The sequence below is a fragment of the Fukomys damarensis genome, unplaced genomic scaffold, assembly GCF_012274545.1.
Source record: "Fukomys damarensis isolate Sample0158 unplaced genomic scaffold, DMR_v1.0_HiC HiC_scaffold_27, whole genome shotgun sequence".
NCBI classification, from domain to species: domain Eukaryota; kingdom Metazoa; phylum Chordata; class Mammalia; order Rodentia; family Bathyergidae; genus Fukomys; species Fukomys damarensis.
In genome coordinates, this window is record NW_022900939.1 from 40,028,886 (window position 1) to 40,045,857 (window position 16,972).

General features: G+C 40.6%; 1 long non-coding RNA gene across 3 annotated transcripts in view; it reads left to right on the top strand.

The window, feature by feature from the left end:
* Positions 1 to 1,974: 1,974 nt before the first annotated feature.
* Positions 1,975 to 16,972, top strand: part of LOC104857774 — a 33,646-nt gene continuing 18,648 nt past the window's right edge. For all 3 annotated transcript variants that reach the window (XR_778962.1, XR_778964.1, XR_778963.1), the window contains exon 1: positions 1,975 to 2,462. This is a non-coding gene — a long non-coding RNA (uncharacterized LOC104857774). The remainder of the gene's footprint in view (positions 2,463 to 16,972) is intronic.

Below are 16,972 nucleotides of genomic sequence, written 5' to 3' on the forward strand. Positions count from 1 at the left end.
AGAGAGATCAGAATGCACTGTGAACTCAGCCCTGCTGGAAAAGGGGTACACAGAGTTTTTAAAACCTGGGGCCTGGTGCAAGGGAGAACGGGAACTGTAGGCCTCTACTTGTTAGTTGGTCTCACTCAAAGGTCAAGTATCTTTCATGATATAGCTTTGCAATTGTATGTGAAAAGCCCAAAGAAGTCAGGCTCCAACCCCCTCCCACCAATAGTGGGAGCTTTCTGGTACCTGATAGCCATAATGTGGGGCTATCTTTCCTTATTACATTCCAGAAGGACGACTCCCGGGTCCTTGGGAAAGACATTCCTCAGCTGAACCCCTGGCAAGAGGCTGAAAGATTTACAGACGTTTCAAAGTGCTACCAGGTCTTGAGGGTGATGGAGTCTCCTTCTGAGGTCGTTTCTAGGTTCTTTCTGGCCTGAGCAAAGCATTGGTCAAGACAAGCACAACAAGAGCAAAGTTTAATTAAAGGTAGGAAAAGAAATGGGCACTGCAGAGCAAGTTTGGGCCAAGTAAAAGTAGGAAAATAAAAGATCGCCCTACAGCGTGAGGATGGGCCATGGTGAGGAGGCTCAGTCGTAAGTGCTTAGCAATGACTGTCTCTCTCAGAGCCGCCCCATGGAACACTTGCTGGAGTCCCCCAGAGAAGCCCACCTGCAGGGAACGGTTCTGGGCATGTGTCCCAGGATTCGTAGTTAACAGCTCATCCCTACTTTTCCAGCCGTCTCTGCCATTCCCTCATCTCCGGTCTCAAAAGTGACAGAGAAAGAATCTGTGATTGTACATGTGTTAAAACAAGTTTTCTAATAAAAGAGAGACCAGGGACCTGCCATTGGGAAGAAGATGGACTAAAGTGTAGTCAAGCTATGATCTGCCTGTACTGATCCAGTCTGCTTCTCTTATGGCAGACCCAGATGCTAGAGATAATTAGATAAATATGGCTTTACCCTTCTACTCTGCATCCTCACGACTAAGCAGTATATCTTTTTCATGAAACTTATTTTAAGGGAGTTCTAAGGCATAAGTCTTAAAAGATCACTGTAGTGCCACTATCTTTCATTCCCCATTCGACAAATCTTCATTGAGAACCTACTATCATGTGCCAAACACTGCTGCCGGTACTAGAGCAAGTGATGAGTCAAAGTCCATGGGTCCTTGGTGCTCACACCGGAGCAGAGAGACAGACTTATAAATGACGTGTCAGGGGTATCAGATGCAATGAAAAGGACCAAGTAAGGGAAAGGGGTAGGAACCAATAGGGAGGGTGCTCTTTGAAACAGTGGTGTCAGGGGAGACGCATCAAAAAAGTGACCAGATGGGCATAAAGGAGAGGGCCATGCAAATATCGAGGGTACAATTGTTCCAATAAGAAAGTACAGTGAGTGCAGAGGCCGTGAAGGGGCGGGAGATCAGTCCTAGGAGTAGTGCAGGCAGCTGGGCAAGTGGTACAGTGGAGTAAGGGAGGAGGTGTGTGAGTCAGGGCAGAAAGCTTGGCAAAGAGCACAGGTTGGGTCCTGCTGGGATTTCCATCCTTGGGAAAAACTTTTCATTTCACTTTCGTTCATATCAGGAAGCCATCTCTGAAGTTATTTGAAAAACGATATTGAGTATTGTCCTGATGTTCAAATTTCTCTGACTGGATTTGTTCATTTTTCTTTCACATAAAAATACCAGAACACAATCATCTGTAGTCCTGATGACATAAGTGGACTCATCAAAATTAAAGGCTAAACTTTTTTCTCCAGTTTAATACTTTCCTTTCCGCAGCACTAAAATGGTGCTGCTGTTTCCAAACTTTATGCTATTTTGCCCCAAATTTTAGCTTTAAAATACCCCACAATTTTACATTCAATAATAGCTTTGAACTCTGTTGCTTCTGGTTAATTTTTGATATTCTTTGATTAACCATTTATAGAGAGTCTATCCTTTCTTAGATTTTTTTTCTTTCAGGCTCAGTTCCTCAAAATCTTGGGTGCCTGCTGCAGGACCTGCTCGAGTTTCTTATTTCTCACAGTTGTTAGCCTTGAGGACTCTTCTTCGATTTCTTCACTGATTTCTCCTCTACTTTCAAGGCTTCATCATCTTTGCCTAATTTAATTGATGAAGAAAATCCACGGTACATCAGAGGAAGCTGAGTACGTGTAACAACCAAGGAGCCCTTTGGGGCCAACCAGTGGCTACCAGATCTTGATGAAGACTGGAGATTTCCAGAATTTACTTCCTTGTGTCAGGCAACAGGTAAATGTAGCAGCAATAATAGTTTGCATCTCTGATTTGTTACCAGTTATGGAAGATCAGGCATTTTTGTTTTGGAATGTCCTGCACAGCGCTTTCCAGAAAATGATCTCCAAAGCCTGCCACCAAATTTCTTCTTCGTGGCGCTTGACAATGCAGCATTAGAAAACAACTAGAACACATTGATACGTCCCTGCATAGAGGACCACAGTTTCATAGAGAAAGTGAGTATTCAATCTTTAAAGCAGTTAAATTAACCGGTCTTTGTTAAGATTTTTTTTTCCCCCTAAGTTTATCGGTACATTTAGGTGTCCATCACGATCACATTCATCATTGAGAATTTGTACCTGTACGTGATATATCTTGGTTCTTGCTTTTTCCTGTTCCCCTTCCCTCCCTTCTGCCCCTCCAGCCCTCCTTATTTACATAAGCTTCGTTTCCCTTTTTCCTCTCATAACTTTTACTTTCCCTAGTTTCCTCTCCCCCACCCCACCTCTACTTCCCCTATCCCTTTGAGCCTTTTCTTTCGATTTCACATCATCTATTATACATTTTGATCCTCATTTACACTTCCAGTTCTCACACCAGAGAAATGATTCAGTATTTATGCACGGGTTTACTATTCATTTCACTTAAGATTATGGTCTCAATGTACATCAATTTAGCTATAAATGTCTCTAGTTTATCATTATTTATGGCTGAGAAGTACTCCATTTTATTAAAAATATATATCTTCTTTAGTCAACAGCTGATAGGCATTTGGGCTGTTTCCAAGATTTAGCTGTTATAAACTATGCCATTATAAACACGGGTGTGCATATATCACTGTGGTATGATGTTCTTAATTTCTTTGGGAAGATACCCAGAAGGGGAATAGCTGGGTCAACTTGTACCTCTAATTCAAGTTTTCTGAGGCATCTCCACATTAATTTCCACAGCAGTTGTAGCAGTGTGCACTACCACTTACAGTGGAGAGCATTCCTTTATCCCCCACAGCTCCACCGGCATTTGTTACTGGTTGATTTCTTCTTAAGTCAAAAATTAAAAAAAATTGCTTAGATTGTTGGCTACTGCCTAGACATAATTTTGGTTAGCAAAAGTCCATGTAAATAAATTTATCTGTAACCTTGACTTAAAGGAGCATCTCTGTTATGAAAAAATATAAAGTATCACTAAAGCACTGTTTTTGTCAAAGCAGACAAGCCTATGTTGTTTATTTTAAATCTACACATTTCTATTATTTCTTTGGAAGTTTCTCGGACTTCAGTTTTCAGACTAGTAACAGAGTCATGTAAAATATATCTATGGCAATCTCCACACGTTATTTTGTGGGGCTGTAGACACCGATGACACAGGAGACAGAGCTATTCTTTCATTCTTTCACCTGCTCGCAGACACTTGTGGGCTTGTGCCCTGCTGAGCGTGAGGCAGATTGCAAAAAGCAACCTAAGTAGCACACTCTTAGGTGGAAGAGATGGGTTTACACTAAAACATCACCACTAAATACAAAGTGGGACGTGAATGCTACAACGAGTGACAACCAAAGTGTCCAGACTTCGTGGAGGTAGAGATCACTTCCATCTAAGAATGTTCTACAGCAGTGGTGGCGAACCTATGGTATGAGTGTTGCAGAAGGCTGTGTGCGCCATAGAAAGCTCTCAAAGTTTCGCCATCCCTCTTCTAGACACTGCTTGAAAATGGGCATGATGGTAGTTAGAGCAGTCAAGTCAGAAGTTCCCTAGAGAGTTGAAAAAGAAATACAATGGCAGTAAATAAAACTGATTCTCTGGATCCTGTCAGAATCTTACTAAAATGGTGTCAGGTGAAGTATGTCAGAAATACCATAACTAAAGACACTTAAATCATCTGGTGATCTGACTGAGCATGATCCCTAAGAGTTTCATATTAGTTTCAATCGGCAACATAAGTTATACATTGGCAACTTTTTTGTTTTCAAAAGAGACTATTTATCTCTCATTTATGCAACCTGCAGGCCCAAAATTGTGAATCATTCAGGTTGCTTAGTCACTGCTACAAAACAACAGCATGACTTCCAAGGGCCTGGGATGAAATATTTAGTTAGAAATTTAAAAGCTTAGTTAATATTTAACTCCAAAACTTGTATAGTAATGATGATGACAATAAATGATTGCCACTAATGTTGTGTAGAAATTAAATTAATGATGGTTTTAAAACATGAAAGGATTGTTTCAAGGGAAAAAGACTCATTTTGTGTGATCATACCCTGGAAGTCCAAAATGGAGTTTTTCACCATCAAGAGGCACCTTGATGAAGCAGAGATAAGAATTCCTCTTGTCCTCCACTCTGCGGTCAAACACTCACATGTTCTTCATGGACTATGGTGCATTCCTTCCAACTCTGCTCAGCCTGGGACCGAACAACCAAGGCCAGCAACCGTGGCTCTGCCTGCTCTCCTAGGGTCCCTCTCACCCACTCTTTGCTTTACCAAGGCTCTCACTCTACCTAAACCTTCTGTGTCCAAAAATAACCGTCACTCTTCCCTTTTCTTGACTTTTGCTGTCTGGAGAATAGATCCTTAGCCCAATTTCTGGATGAAGTAAGCACATGAAGACCTAACTAAAACAGCACTTCTTCCGTGAATTAAAATTGGCTCTGCTCCTTCAGCCATAGCCTTAATCAGACATTGTGCGACTTGTTTAACAACATAGAAGGGCCCTGGGAAGAGTGAGGACACCATCTCAAACTGACAACAGAGCACCCAAATACCAGGTGTACTGGGATCCCAGGGCCAGAGGAAAAAGAAGGAAATTGGGACCAGGCAGATTGAAGAACAGAGAAGCCAGGGGGTGCAGCTAGCTCAGTGTGTGTGTGTGTGTGTGTGTGTGTGTGTGTGTGTGTGTGTGTGTGTGTGTTCAGAGAAGGGAGAAAACAGGGTACAGAGGATCACTGGGGATCCCATGCAGGACATTGTAAACTCAGACTTGCCTCCCACAGAAATTGGTATTTGTTTTACATGTGTGCTTGTTCTGCAGTATTTTTATTAACAGTTCTACCAAGATACAATTCATATACTATGCAGTTCACCCACTGAAAGTGTACAAATTAATGGTTTTTCCCATATTCACTGATTTATACAAAATCGGCCCAATTTAAGAATACTTTCATTGCCTCAGAAAGAAATCCCTTATCCTTTAGCCATCATTGTCCTAAGGAAGCACCAGTTTACTTTCTGTCTCCATAGATTTGTCTATTGAGGACTGTCTTAGTTACTTTTCCTGTTGCTCGGACAAAATATCTGACAATCTGTAGAGGATTCAGTCTATAGGTGGCTGGTTTCAAGGCAGGGCTGCATGGCAGAGGGGCATCATAGAGAAGAAACAGTCTATGGAAAATCAGGGAATAGGCAGCAAAACAGTAAGCAGCAACAGCAAGCCAGCTTCCTTTTATCCCATCCAGGCAACAAGCCTTTAGGGTGGAACCACCCACAACCAGGGTGGGGCTCTGTCTTCAATAAATCCATCTAGCCACACCTACAACTATACTAATTCCATTCAATGGACTAATTTAGTGCCATGCACCCTTAATCCCAGTATCACACACCTTAGATCCAGTAAACTCTGAAAAGCCCACCTATGAGTCCTTGAGGCTTTTGGGATACATCTAAATACAAGCCACAACAATGATGTTTCATGTAAACAAAATTATGTGCTCTCTGGTCTTCTGTGACTGGCTTCTTTTAGTTAGGTGATGGCTAACTTAGCTGCCAACTTCACTAGATGAAAGGATATTCATTTGGTTGGGAAAACCACTACCTCTGGGTGTGTGTGCAAGGTTGCTTCTTGAAGATAATGCTGGAATCAATTAACTGAGTAGAGAGGATCTGTCCTCACCGTGCATGGGAGACATTGTACAAATAAGTTACAGATGGAACCAAAAGAAAGAAGAAAGGCCAATTCATATTGTCTGTCTGTCTCTCTCTGCTCCCCCACAGGGACACCAACTGGTCTTGCCTTGGTGCACCAGAACTCTATATCCTCTGACCTTGAGTCTGTGGGACCAGTGCCCCCGCTGCAGGTTCTCAGGCCTTCAAGACTGTGGGTTACACTCCTGCCGCCCCGCCATTCGGACTTTCCATCTTTCCTTTTCTTTTCTGATATTCTCACTCATGCCCCATTTCTTCTGTCTGCTACCCAAATCTCATCCATCTGAACCTACACTTTAGGTGACCCCAGGCTCGGTCCCTGTTCGGGTGCCACCTGGCAGGAGGGACAGGTCCAGATTGCCACGCTGGGAGCCACCAGCAGTGACCCACCCTGCGGGACTTGTTCCGGGACCTAGAGCCCCTGCCTTGTTCTCCATGACCCAGGGGTGAATGAGGATGAATGAGAAAGAGATACAGAGTCAGCTTAACCTGTGGGCAGCCAAGGGACTCCTACCTCTAGCGTGCAGAGAAGCCCCGAGGCTTTGGCTCACCCCACTTTTATTTACCCAAACACAGAGCAAGCAATCAAAGAAACACAAAATTCACATGCTTTCCAATACCCACTAGTGCACACTCTGGCAAACAATTTAACCTCAGCTTCTTAACTTTTCCCTAGAACCTGCAAAGTGCCTTCACCCCCGAGTGCAGCCCTCTCTTTTGTGCTCATGGAGGAGGCCGGTCGTGCCTCGTTGTCCTCTGATCTTCTGCACTATACCATTGCATTTTGTTGTACAAACATATGTGTTCTGTATATGGTTAAATATGTAAACACATACTTACACTTTTTTAAGTAGTATAAATATAATATTTTAAAGTCATAGATTTTTGGGAAGGTGACCCCAACATTTGTAATTCTTAATAAGAATTGCTTTGGATGCTTGAATATATCGTCATTGTGAAAAATGTGATTTTCCAAATCAGTCAAAAATCAGTAAAAGTCAAATTGATCAAACTGTCCAGTCCTATCTCTGGGTTAAAAGAAAATCATTCCAATATCAGCTGTTCCTGAGTGGTTTTGCTTTTTTTTTTGTTTTGTTTTGTTTTTTATTTTTTTGAACCAGGGATCAGATCGAACTTGGAACCTTGCACTTGCAAGGCAGGTGGTGGACCCACTGAGCTAAATCCCCAGCCCATCTGTGTGGTTTCATAACTCACTCTGAAAGCAAATCCAAAGGACAGCATTCCACAGTGGCTGTGTTGGAGCACTGCCAACACACTTGGTAGGGCCAGGGATTTAGTTCAGTGATTCTGCCACCTGCCTTGCACAAGGTCCCGAGTTCGATCCCCGGTACCAAAGTGACTCAGAATGACATAACTTTTGAAATATATAATCATATTGTGTATCATAAGCATGCAATCTGCCACATATTGTTAAAATTATTGTTTTATGCCTTGTGTCAAAATCAAAGTTATAAGCTCCCTGCCAACGCAGCTCTTGCCTCGCCTGACCTCGTGTGCTCCTGTTCTTCGGGGCAGCTCTGCTGGATGCCCGGCGGAAGTCGATGCAGCCTGTGTGGGACTTCACCACACAGTGCAATCGGCAGGAGGGGTGGTGCTCCAGTTGGAGATGACTCTATTTTGTTATGAGATTTACATAATGACTTTGAACTCGAAAAGCTAAACGTTTTCAATGGATACAGCCAAAAGCAACCTTGGGAAAAATAATGAAATGGTAAACAGCATTTGTAGAATTGCTTTGGGATCATGCTTTAGAATAAGCATGTGATAAATTAATGGAAATTACTGTAGTGATAAGTTTAATATTGTAATCCCAAGGGATGTTATGATACAGCAAAATTAATCAATTTAGATTATTCAGTTTAGTTGTTATTTTCACTTCAGGGGAACTCCTGACTCATTAAGTGTAGTCAAGTCTACAGCCACCATGGTCTCTGATTACGCAGCTCACCTAATGAAATAGTAAACACATTCCCAAATCAAAAGCTCCCGAGGGGGCAGGGGCACTAAAATATTTATCTTTTTGAATATCAAATGTTTAATCAGATGTGTTAGCTATGTAACGTAAACACAGTGATGTCTCATCATGTAACAGTTCAAGTACAAGAAAATAAAGACATTTTTATCATTTTATGTTTCAAAAATGATAGATCTTCTTTACATTTCTAAAATAATACTTTAATGATATTTAAAAGTGGAGGTTTATATGGACATGAGATTTGAAGTAAGCTATTTACTCTGATAAAGTGTGAGTTCTTGAAGTTCAAAGAAAAAGTGAAAAGTAAAATTGTATAATAAGTGGGTGCTTCCTCAATTTTTCTACTTTCTATGCTCAATTTTCTTTGAGCAAGCGAATTCACATAGCATGTGCTCTTTCTGAGGCATCTCTGGGTCAATGGTTGTGTCTGCCCTCAGGAAGGGTTTCCCTTCCCTTAAAGAAGATTTTGGACCTGTTAGAAAACGTGTTCAGGACTATGTAATGACTCAGACCACAATGAAGCTGGTCCAGTGAGGCATTTCTCACCTACACTGGATCTTTGGAAGTCTGGGTTGGTGAAGTGTGAGCGAATTCTGCACATACAGAAGTTGACATGTGATTTTAAGGTGTGATGGGAAGGGTACTGTGCAGCATGTTCAATAGTATGCTCTTTTAGGTGGGAATCAAATACCACCAAGCTTATAATGCAGAAAACTTAAGCGGCATAAAACCTTTACAATCTAGTATGGAACTAACTGAAAAAGCTGAGAAATACAGGCTAAGCCATCTAAAAGTAAATTATTCAGTTCTCGTAAAGGTTGCTTGTTCTTTGACCACAATTATCAACTCTACTTTTTCTGTGTTTTTTGACCTCTTCAACGTGAAATACTAATACAAATGATCCATATCTATTTGGTTTAGTCTATTAACATTTGAAAGTTTTTCTAATAATGAAAAATAGATGTATAATACTCTGTCCCTTTCTGGATCAAGGAGTAATGCTGTCTTATTTAAAAGAGTCTGTACGAAACTCTTCTAAACATAAGTCCATGGCCCCACTCCACTTGCCGCCCTCACGGTCTCCGAGAGGGCGTGTCCTGGAAACCCAGACTTCTCTGCAAGCCCACGTCTGTGGTCCAGACACTTCTATGGGATGCTTATGTGTACAATAATACAGTGCACTTGTGCATTTTAGATCACTGAGGCTAAAATTATGATGGGACACACAAGTGCTGCTCACGGATAAAGCCTTTGAATTATTTACATACTAATTTCAATTTCAACTAAACTTTTCCATTACACCAACCTTATTCTTTACTCCTTCACTGACTGCACACACACATTAGCAAGACACATATGCACATCAAGGTGGTATATAATCTGGATGATATTAATATTTCAAGATTAACTTGAAGGGGGTCTCTAAGGGCAAGTAAATGCAAAATGTTTTCAAGCTTTTGCCTCATATGAAGATATATTTTAAGCAGGTATTTGATTTTCCTTTTTGACTCCTTCAGAGGATAGCATCCTCTCCTTTGCACATAGTAACAGAGTATAGCTTGTGGACTGGCTCAAGAATTTAGTTTATGTTATATGTATTGTTGTATATGATTAATTTGGTATATAATACATGTTTCAGAGTATTTAGAAATAAGTGCTTCTTTCAAAACGTTAGCTAACAATCTTGTCTATTTAAGCCCCATTTTTAGATAAACAGTATTTTTACTTAAGCAGCAGAAAAAGAACTTCAAGAGAGGCTTGTGATCGAAATTAAATACTGGAAGTTGAATGAATTCTAAATTAATCACAAATTGTCAAGATAACAGAAGTCAGTCTTTTAACTTTCTGAAACAAGGAAGGTAAAAATCAAAAAACTGCCAGAGGAATCCTAACTCGAACTTTGCCCAAGTCTTTGAATTTAGTATCTGTCAACTCCCCAGTGGGTGTTATTGAGCAGAACAAGGCATTCACGGCCTAGTCAGAGAGAAATCTAGTAAACCCAGTCACATCTCGGAACAATGGGGCCGACTGCGGTCAATGCGCAACAGGCCAGAGTAACACAGAAAGACGTAATTTGGCCTTGAGAGAGGAAGCTAGGATGATTAGGCGGAGAAGGCTTCTGAGAACAATTGGGTCTTAAATTACTGAGTCTGGGAAAATGGGAGCGGGAGGGAGCTGTGAACTGCGGGAGGGAGGGTGCTGCCGCCAGAAGCAACTGCACAGGAAAAGACTTTTAGAAAGACACCAAGGCTGCTCAGAGGATGCCAGATCACTGGGGTGGGGGATGAGAGGGGATGGCCAAGAAAAGGAGTTGTGAAGGGGAAGAACTTAATTTGCTACTGTAAAGCATTTGGAATTCATTTTTAGGGTGATGGGAAATTGTTGGAGGCTCGTAAATCAAAGAGTTGATGATCTGATTTCTAAGTCCTTGACCAGAAGGACTAAGGAACAAGAGAGGAATTATAGCAGCTGAGCCTATGGGAAGCGATTTAGATCTCTGCTGTGAAGATGTAATAGTGGGCTTTAGGTATATTGAACTTGCTGCATACCAAACTCTCTGGCTAGATCTAAATACAATATCCCTTTCCCAGCTCTGACACCTTTAGTTGGCATTCTCCTTAGCCCCACCTGCTGTTCTCTGTGCCTCCTTCTACACTGCTGACCACTGACCTAGACAGGACGACCCCTGCTACTCTCCCTGAAGATGCTGAGAAAGGCTGGGTAAAGAGATCTCCAGGGAGAAAGAGCCCAAGGTATGGCATCAGGCTGCCTTCAATATACTCTTGGCTTTGGCTGTGGCTTGGAAAAATCCCTTAAATTATCTGAGCCTCGATTTTATCACCTTAGAAACAGAACTGTGGAAAAAACCTTCGGTGAGAATGAAGATCATTTATGCAGTCCTCTAACGCAGAGTGAGCCCTCTGTGAGCACGATACATATTCATTATTCATCGTGTAAAACAAAATGGCACCAGCAAAGTTCCTCTTTTCCAGTTATTCTTTTAAAGACAAACAGACATTGGCAGGAGCTCGCAGTAGAGGATGAGGCTTGGGACTCTCCTGTCACTCTAATTCCAGGCCACTAGCGCTTTCCAGGAGCTAAGCAGCTGAGCTGCTCCAGAAACGTGTGCAGACCAGCCTTGTCTTTAGCTATGTAATCAACCTGACAGGGCCATGGCTGAAATCAATGCGAACACCGTGGCCAGGTAACTTGGGGATTGCAGAGTGCAATTAACCTGCTCCCTCTCATTCCCAGAAGCCCCTGCAGAGAGCCTGTGGCCCTGTTGCAGGCTGACTGGGTTCCAGCTATTTATTCCAAGCGGCAGTGAACCTGCTGGAAAAGGGTGGTTCTGATCACCACTTCCAGAGATCAGAGAAAACCAAATGAAGGCTGCCCGGAGCATCCATTCCCCAAGTAAAACTGTCAGAAATCTCAAAGAAAGCAAGGGAGCAGACTGGTTTAGGAGAAGGGGAGTTGGCGCTTTTCTCGTGTTTTCATGGGAATGCAAGGAGACCCACCCATTTCTGATCCTCCTGAGACTATAACCCAAGGTTTAAGCAGAAAATTGTTTAGAGAGCAAATGGAGGAGTTTCATCTCCAGAAATGCAGCACAGCAATTTAAGCAGAAGGTACAGAACGAGAGAAGGAAGGTCTAGTGGGTAACTGGCTTCCAATTCACATTCATTTAGGGCTGTTTCTTTGTTTCCATTTGTAAAGGTTGGAAAATGAGAAAAATCCTTCCCCTCATCCCTACAGCTGGCATTTTTGCAGTGATCATTAGAACAAATTGGCAGTGGAAAACAACTTCAGCATTTGCAGACCTGGCTGTCATTTGTGCCCAAAGCAAATAGGAATAGAAATAGTAACACCAATATTGTTATTACCATACCAGGAGTCGGCTAGCTCTTCCATGCCTACAGCCTTCAAAAGCTCTACCTAGTGTTCCTATCTCACCTGAGCTCTTTCCACCTTGTATAAATGTCAGATGGGAGTCACAGAGCGGGGAGTGGGAGGTAGGAAACTATCTCTGAGTGTGGCAGCTACCTTGAATCTACAGCCCATGGCTGTCTCTCCCCAGTGGGCTTTACCTCTTTTAATTGCAGGAAAACTTTGAAAATTAAGTCCATTTTAATGGAAGTATTATTTATAAAATTTCTAGAAAGTAATTTAGAGAGAACTTGGCCATATTTATCTATAGCCCTATTTATAAAAACGCCATACATTTGAACTATAATGTCATATCCATGGCTATACACTAAAGAAATAATTTGAAATGCACGTGAAGTTTTTTAGTAACAAAAATACAGATTTAAAATTAAACAGTAAGATGAGATTTCCAAGCCACACTAAGAAGTGTTAATCTTCTGGGCGATAATGATTAACTGTGACAAGCTGGAGCAGGGAAGAGGAGTGATAACATTTGTAAGTTACGAACGGTGGGAGTTAAGGAGAGCAGGGAGATGTCAAGGGTAACATGGGCAGAGAGGAAGTAGCCCACACTAGGATAGTACAAGGAAGGGGGGAAAACTAGATGGACCTGAAAGATATTTAGAATCAGTCAGACCTTGAGAATAGTAATTTGTGTGGGATGAGCCAGGGAAAAGAGTCGAGGATACAAGCCAGATTTCCAGCATAGTGTAATTAACTGATATTGCAAACAGAAAAGCCAGCAAGGGGAAGATCATAAGTTCAATTTTAAACACATTGAGTTTGTAGTGTTAATGGGACATCTAGGAGTGAGTCCCAGGAGGAAATTCTATCTATGCATCTGGAATTCAGGGAGGGCTCAGAGTAGCCGGAGACAGAGTCTGATGTGTCTTAAGTGTATAGATCATAATTCAGATAATGAGAGTGCATGAGAGAATGTGGGAATTCAATTATAACTTTAATTATAATCTGTATAATTAAAGAGTGAGAAAAGAAAAAATAGCCAAGGATAGGCTGAAATAAACCTAAACGACAAGCAAAGGAAGAAAAACTCATGAAGGGACTTAGAAATAGCAGTCGATAAGATAGGAAAATAATCCAAACTAGCTTAGTGTAGCAGTGGCCATAAGGACAAGGCATTAGGAACCAAGAGCGACTGGGTGATGAGGAATCTATTTATAAAATGTACCATATTAATGAGCTAAAGGAGTAAAAATACAATTCTATCAATAGACGATAAAACCAAATAGTTATTTGAACGGCAATGCATCTTCAGCGTATCTACTCACATGGCTATATGCATGCATACCGACGTGTGTATATGCAGGTCGATCTGGGGGAGAGTCCCCAAGACCTCTCCAGATTTGAGAGTCCACTGGGAAAACTCACAGGACCCAACATAGTGTTGTACGTATTCACAGCTATGACTTGTTACAACGAACGGACATAAAGCAGAACCAGCAATGGAAAAGGGTCTTGGGTGAAACCCAGAAAGAAAACAGGCACCAGCTTCCAAGAGAGCTCCTCTAAGTAGCTAATTCCTCCTTGTAGGAATTCTAGCAAGAGTGAAACATCTACAGGGAATGCTCATTAGACACGCAGCATCCACATGTTTTACCTGAGGCTGGTTGCACACTCTACCCTTCTCAAACTTCAGAAGAAAAGATGTTTAGCACAAACAACTGAAGCACAGGAAGCTTTTTCTTAACTGGAAAAAGTGGGAACAGCCTCCTAACCCAGTTCCCAGATGCTCACCAAGGGCCAACTTTGTAAGCAATTCCTTCTAAGGACAGTGGCTTCAAGTTTTCTACATGAATCTTTTTTATATAGATTTATACTCCCCCCATGTTTATTGTAATACTATTCACAATAACCAAGAAAAACAGAATAACCGAAATGTCCATGAACTGATGAATGGAGAAAGAAAATGTGGAACACACACACAATAGATTATGCAACCATTAAAAAAATGAAATCCTGTCATTTGCAACAACATAGATGGAACAGGACACCATTGCATCAAGTAAAATAAGCCAAGCACAGAAAGACAAGTATTGCCAGGGATTTAGCTCAGTGGTTCTGGTGACTGCCTCACAAGCTCAAGGACCTGAGTTCAATCCCCAGTACCAAAAAACAAACAAAAACAAAAAGACAAGTATCACATGATCTCACTCCCATATGGACTGTAGGAAGTTGAAGTCAAGGAAGTTGAGAACAGTAGGAAGAATGGAACAAGGAGGGATGAGAAAGGTCGGTCAGTGAGTAAGAAATTACAGTTAGATAAGAGCAAGCTATTCCAGGGTGCTATGGTACCATAGGTCGACAACTGAAAACAGTTATTTACTGTACATTTCAAAAGCTGGAAGGGCTTTGAATGTTTTCACCACAAAGGAATGACAAATGTTTGCGGAGATAGATATGTTCAAACTAATTTGAACATTACACAATGGACACATGTATTAAAACATCACATAATACACCATAAATATGTGTAATTTTATTTGTCAATTAAAAACTACATGTTTAAGAAAGTAAGTGAAAAAGTTAAAGTGATGATTAGGTACAAGTTAGAAAGTAGGGAGAGAGATTATTTCCACTAGGAGAAAATCAGGAGTACAGTGTCTTGTCTCAGCTCTTGACTAATATTTTTTCTAGAACTATTAATTAATATAGTTTAATACAAAGGGGGGAACCCAAGCAGAATCAAAATTATAAAGAAGGGAGCATAATTATTATTTACAAATGATCCAAGTTTGCATTTGAAATTCACAAAAAGTATCTTGTAGGAAGTAGCAAAATAGGAGAATTTGGAAATTTCTAAAATATATCCAAAATCAAAATGTAGTTTAAAAATGAAGAAGGATAAATTGAAGGTAAAAATTGATGCAAATTCTGGATGTTGATTCAGTGTGTGTGAAGGAGATGGAGGAAGAGAGACATCAATGTGGCCAAAGTTAGGAGGAATGAAGAATGAAACAGAAGGCTGGACAGCCCTGTAGGATACACAGAACTCGATAAACCATGATTGGCTTTAGTTTTCTTTCCATTAACAAGCAAAGATTTCTGAGGGATTTGAAGTGTTTTAAATAAAATAATATTGTAATATGCTGAAAACATCATTCTAGTTGCAAACGTGCAAGTAGTTTTGAGATGAGCAAGACAGACTCAGTGTAAGCTGTAAGAGATTTATGAGAACTTGTTTACAATAGTACAAGGCACAGACAAGGGATTCTAGGAGACTGGGCTAGAGTGGTGGGAGTGAAGATAGGGAAAGCTGCGATAACCTAGTGATGTTTAGGCAATGCAGTTACCAGGATTCGAATTAGTGGGCTGTGAGAGTGAGGGTGAGGGGCTGCAATGACTTCTAGGCCCACCTCCCGATGGTGGTACTGCTACGTGTGACAGAAGACACTGCCACAAGGCGCAGTTCAAAAGCATAAACTCTAACTTGGTATCTCCTTTTTTTCCCCTCAAAACTATTGCATTACCATGAGTAAACTGAGGAATGATCTTTAAAATTCTCTTTAGGGTCGGGGATTTAGCTCAGTGGCGCTGGTGCCTGCCTTGCAAGCACAGGGTCCTGAGTTTGATCCCTGGTGCCAATAAATAAATAAATAAATCTCTTCATTCTTTCACTCTCTTAATACATGAAATAAATTGTCTGAAGGGAGATAAATGGCAATAAAAGAATTACTATGAATTAGAAATATATCTTAAGTGAATCCAAAATATTGCCGTGTAAAATATAAAGCTTTTACTTCATGAAATTATAGAAGCTCACAGTGCCCCCCTCTGAAGAAGTACACCAGAAGTTGGGGAGAATTTAGTTCTCTCTTAAATACCATTTGAATGCTTTATGTGTGTTTGTAATTCTAATCTAGTTAAAAAGAAAAAAAGAGAGTAAAATGTCATCTTGGAACAAGCAGAGACATTTATCTAAAATACAAAATGTTTTCATTAAAAAATTCTTAAAAAGATGAATCATAGAAGGAATACATTTCAACTCAGTAAAGAGCACATATGACAAGTACACACCTCGCATCCTGGTGAAAAGTTCAGAGTTTGTCCTCTCAGACCAGAGCCAAGATGAGGATGCTCAGGATGTCACACTACTTCTGTTCAACACAGCCATGGAGACCCTTGCCAAAGCAATTAGACAAGAAAAAGAAATAAGAGGCATTCAAATAGGGAAGAAGGAGACGAATCAGCTCTGTTTGCTGATGATCTGAATAGTATATCCCTGAAGACTACCAAAAATCTGTTATAACTGAGAAGTTTAGTAAAATCTACATACAAAAATTGGTAAAGTTAGTATACCCTAAGGATGAACTATCCAAAAAAAGAAATTAAAAAATAATTTTATTTGTACTGGCAGCAAAATCTAAAAAAGGAACAAATTTAACAGAGGAAGTGAAAAACCTGTATACTAAAAACTATGAAACATTTATGTAAAAAGTTAAAGGCAACACAAACAAATGAAAAAATGTTTTGAGTACATGGGATTATCAGGGAAATGAAAATTAAAATGACAAGAAGATATCATCCCTCTCCTGCTAGAATGGCTATTAGTAAAATGATAAAAGACAACAAGTACTGGCAAGAATGTGGAGAAAAAGAAACTCTTATACGCATTGGAAAGAGTACAAATTAATGCAGCTTTTATGGAAAATACTATAATATGAAGATTCTTTGAAAAACAAGAAACAATGGAGTAGCATAAGAGAAGCAATCTCACTTCTGGATATAATCCGTTATGATTTGAATGCGTCTCCTGAAATTTATGTGTACACTAGGACCACATATAGAGGTGTGGAAAAGGAAGGACATTTAAAATGTGTTTGTTTAGGTGGTGTGGGTTCTTCCCTCATGAATGGATTAGTGCACCTATCCTGAGAATCGGTTCCTTA